The sequence below is a fragment of the Alexandromys fortis genome, unplaced genomic scaffold (assembly GCF_014885135.2).
Source record: "Alexandromys fortis isolate MF-2015 unplaced genomic scaffold, M_Fortis_MF-2015_v1.1 scaffold_41, whole genome shotgun sequence".
Lineage (NCBI taxonomy): Eukaryota > Metazoa > Chordata > Mammalia > Rodentia > Cricetidae > Alexandromys > Alexandromys fortis.
In genome coordinates, this window is record NW_026067923.1 from 3,338,416 (window position 1) to 3,343,698 (window position 5,283).

Sequence of the window (5,283 nt, forward strand, 5' to 3'; positions counted from 1 at the left end):
AGCGATTTATTCATTTCCTCTACCTTTTTGTTTGTAATCTCTAATTGTTTATGGCAGTTTTTCACCTCCTATTTAAGGTCTTCTATTATTTTCATATAATTCACTTTTCAGTCGATTTCTTCTAATTCTTCTGGAGTAGGGTGTACAGTTCTTCTTATTTCGGGATCCCTTGATTCTGGTGAAGTCATGTTGCCTTTCAGGTTGTTGGAGGAAGTCTTGCATTGGCGCCTTCCCATCTCCTCCTTCAAGTGGAGCCAGGTGAGGCCTGGTGTCTTGGTCCAGTCTTTGCTGTGACTGAGTTTCTGGGTGTATCTCTTCAGTGTAGAAGCAGGGACCATCCCGTCGAGCTGGAACTCCTCAGCACCCAAACATGGACTACCGTCCAGACGGAACTCCTCAGCACCTCTCTGGGTGGGATGTGGATGCAAGCCCGATGTCTCCCCTGGTGCCCGGATTGGATCTCTTTGCTGCTTGGGTGGCTCTTAAACAAAGGCCTACCTTGCTTGCTGCAGGCAGGCTATTGAGACAAAGGAGCTACCACCCTCCCGTTTGCCCTCCCAATTCGGATTAGGCCCCAGCGCCCGAACAGGCTGAGCTGGGAGATGTTATGTGGTCAAAGATGGGAGGGAGTCAGACGGAGGGGGGAGGGTTGTGGATGCAAGCTGGGTGGGATAGGAAGAGAGAGGAGGTATCAGGCAGTATAGCCCCTGAGGATGACCAGGAAGTGTAGGAGGGATGAGGAACTTCTGAGTTTCATGTCTCGGGCTGCTGCCGAGGTCAGAAACTCACTCACCCCAATGATGTCTCTCCTGGTGCCCGGACCGGACCTCCTTGCTGCTTCCCTTTGTCTCTAATATGATTGATTTTGGAGAAAGTTCCATGGAGTGTTTAATTAGGACAGTTTTCAAAAGAGTCATTATAATCTGGTAAAGTAACCTACCTGGTATGAATATGATTAATTAATGTGATTAATATACTTATAGTAAAAATATTCATGCTTTAAGGGAGCAGGATGTGTTGGGTGAGGCTGCTTGTTTATTCTCGACTTCCCAGACCACAAAATAATCACTCAGAAACTATATTATTTAAATCACTACTTAGCCAATCACTTAAGTGTATTGCTGCCTAGCTCTTATAGCTTTGGTTAACCCATTTATATTATTCTGGCACATCTGTGCCTGACCGCAGCTACATGGCTTCTCATGACTCTATCTTCTTTCTCTTAGCATTGTTTAGTTTTCCCCACCTACCACTATGCTGCCCTATTACAGGTCAAGGCAGCTTCTTCATTAATCAATGGTATTCATGGCATACAAAGGGGAATCCCATATCAAGGATGTATTATTGCATTATTTTTTACTTTAGTGTTGATCTTACTAAAACACCTAACAGGAACAATGGATAAGAGAAAAAAATGTTTTAACTTGTGATCTCAGAGGAGCTTCAGTTTTTTATGGTGTTTATGACAGTGAGAGTAACTCAGTCTGTGGAAGTTGGGCTACCAGGCAGTATGTGTCCACACCATAACTAATAAAAAAGTAGGCAATGAAGCAGGAGCAAAGAGTTAATATAAATGTAAAAGACTTAGTTCTACTGACCTAATTCTGTTGTCCAGGCTTTAATTCCTGAAGTTTCCACAGTCTTCAAAATAGTACAACAGTTAGGCTCAAGAATCCAAAGCCTTTTATCCTGTAGGTGAAAAATCAAGATTCAAATCATGACAGTTATACAAATATACTTTGAGCCTCAAAGATAACATCAGAGTGGGTTTATACAACAGTGTTAGGATTTTTCTCTAGCAGGAAGCCCAAAGTCAAGTCTTAGTTGATGAAAATGTGATGAAGATGGCCTTCATCTGTCTGAGCAGCTATAATGAGATAGTACAGACTTGACAGCTTTCAAAGAATTAAAATTTAATTTCTTATAAATTTGGAAGTCAGGAAGCTCAAATGAGCACAACAGAAGATCTGGAAAAGGTCTGATCCTCACAGATGGTGCCATCTGGATGTCCTCGTATGGCAAAGGGGACAAAAGGAGAGGACAAACACTGTGTTCTCACACTGTTGGAATTATCAGAAAGGAAGAACAAAAGTATTTAAATTGGTTAGTTGTCTGCAGCTCTTTCGTATGACCCTAGTCTGTGTCTGTGCGTGGGCCCTCTCTACTGGGCACTTCAGGAAATGCCCCATCTCTCAACAGCATCATGATGGAGATTGTTAAAATGTACATACCCTAAAGGACGTTGAATCCAAACAAATGCTATTTAAAACCTCCAGTTTCCACAGTTATCAACTAGACTCGGTAAAATACAAGACTTACAGAGTTAAAACATGAAAAGAGGGAATCTGAGATTAAAAGACAGTATTAGTAATGCTTGAAGCAGACATGAAGAGGAGCAAATCTCTCTACTTACCCTAGAGGGCATATGTGTTAAATAAAATATTTGTATTAGTTCTTTGAGAATTTCATATAAAATATTTTAGATCATAGTCATCCTCCTACCCCCAACTTTTCAAATATCTACCAGCCCTTACCTTCCCCTTCCCAATCAACTTTGTGCTCTATTATTTTTTTTCCAATCAAGAACATGTCTGGTACTTGAATATTCTTGAATGTGAGGATGAAATTTACTTCCTGGGAAAAAGTTCTACCAACAGGTAACAATGACCATAGGGACAGTGACATGTAACTGTTTCTCAGGACTCAGAGGCTAAGGCAGGAGAATCAAAGTATAGAAACCAACCTGAATGAGTCAATGAGAACTTGACTCAAAAATTAAAGGAAAGGAGCAGCATGATGTTGAACAAAAACACATATAAAATATAAACATAAACATATACGCGACAGAATATTAGTCTATATTGTCAAGATATGCCTCTGCCTAATGTACCTTCTGATTGGTTTTATAAGAAGCTAAATGTCCAATAGCTAGGCAAAAGAGAATAGGCAAGGCTTCTGAGGAGAGAGAGAGAGAGAGAGAGAGAGAGAGAGAGAGAGAGAGAGAAACCAAGAGCATGCAATTTCACCAGCAGACTTGGAACAAGTAAGATGTATCATACTAATAATAGGCGACCAAGCCACATGGGAAAATGTAGATTAAAAAAATCAGTCATTTAAGTTTTAACAGCTAGTTGGGAAAAAGCCATGCTTTCATAGTTGGGTAAGGCCATGCTTTCATAATTAATAATAAGTCTCTGCATCATTAGTTGATGGCCGATGGTACAAAGACAGTCCAACAAGGAATCTTGAAGGACACTAAAAAAGAAATCCCACAATAGCTCAGAATTGAGTATAATATTTATTTAGGGGTAGATTCACAGATCACAATCCTCTACTGGAACAGGGAGCAGCAACTGAATCATGCAGCCAGAAAAGAGGCTGGATGTGTGCTTTACATTAGCATATTTAGTATAAGTGGCCACGCACAAGTGGGCAGGTAACTTAAAGGCTACTGGTGGTAGGGATTCCTATAGCACCTCCCCTTTTTGTTTAAATAATAAGCTTCTAAGCCAAATACAAAGTTATATATAATAAAAAAAAATCAGGTAAAAAATTAGAATTACAACCAGCATAAACAATATCAAGCAAGAAACATGTGATAAATGTTTCAATAATTATCCTATCCTAATGAGTTTAAGTCTTATATGTAAATAACTTGGCCAAGTCATGAGGGGAAAGTAACTACAACTATTTAGTATTCAATGCCATCAAAGACCCGAGAAGGGAAATAATATCACTTGAGTAAGCAGGAAGTGCAATCAAATGACTTCCAAAATGTGCAAGAAATGACAGAGACAACTGGCTACCTGGGCAATCACTGAAAGTCTCATTTGCAACGTTGGAGCAACCAACTTTAGCTAAGGCCAAGTAACTGACAGACCATTTTCAGAGGCAGGAAATTTTTCAAAAACATCTTACCCTGTCTTGGCAAGATTTGACAGTCTTTTTTCTTGTATCCTGCTTGTTCTGTCCAAACATCATGCATTTTTTTCAGTGGTGGATGCATGGGCAGTTCCTTGCCCAAAGGCCAGTTTTGCCAAGAAGAAAATAAACTCAAAGTGTAATGTCTTTGGTGCTCAATTCTCTCAGAAATAGATCGGCACTACCAGGAGCAATCATGTCTTACTTCAACAAATTCCTAAGTTATTTAAATTTCATATTCTACAGCTCTTTGAAGTGGTTGAAGATTACCTATCTATGCAGAATACAATCTCTATGTATCTAAAGAACCTGATTAGTCTAACTATAAGGATGACAAACATGAATGCTATTGACCTATGAATCTTAATACCTATATAACTTAAAGGCTAAGACTTCATATTAGTATATTAAACAATCTTTAAACAACTGTGCAACAAATGAGGACAATGATCTTAAAATGTAAGCAATGTATAAGCATCTTGATCATATGTAGATATAAATTGCAATATGATAAATATATCCTAAATTGGTATCAATATACAAAATGTCTTAAGCAGAGGTAGAAGCATACATGCATACAATATGACAAAATAACTTTGCCTAGGTATACAAATATTGTAGATGAAAATAGGAACATATTCAATATATTTAAGTCTGTATCAATATACAAGAATCTATACTAATGTAAATAGGCTATAAATAATAGCTCACAAATATTCACTCTATTACTCTCTATTATTAGTTTAATTCACACTAATCTATTATCCCATATTATTTCCTCTATTTTTTTCAAAGAGATTCCTGAGCTTACATAATTGTCCCCACAACTGCCAACCCTATAACAATTATAATCAACTCCTAAATGATTTCCCTAATACTAAGAATAAACTTTGTTGGGAGAGGGGATGCCATTTTCTAGAATTACATCCAGTTATCATGGGGGTGATGTTCTTTTTATGGAATCCTGTGAAAGTAAAATGATGGTTAATTTTCAAGATTACTGTTTAGTATAATTGCATATAGTCTCTGAGTATTAGGTAGGATTTTTCTGACGTTCCTATTTGGAGTTCTGGCCAGAACATTGTAAAAAAAAGTGTACCATTTCACCTAACCAAGTTGGAACCATCTTGAGCAGCTTGTACTCCAAACAGGTCTTAGAGTAGCACCATCAGCATCATACATCATATCAACCAGGTGAAGTTGTTGTAGGACCCCATCTTCTTCCTGGAAACTTAAAAGATTACTGTAGGAAAATTCATTTTTATTATGGAAAACTTAAACATTATTTATATAGACATATATATTCAGTGAAAGGTATGATAGGGACAAAAATAGGTATGAAGAAATGTAAATTTTTTACGA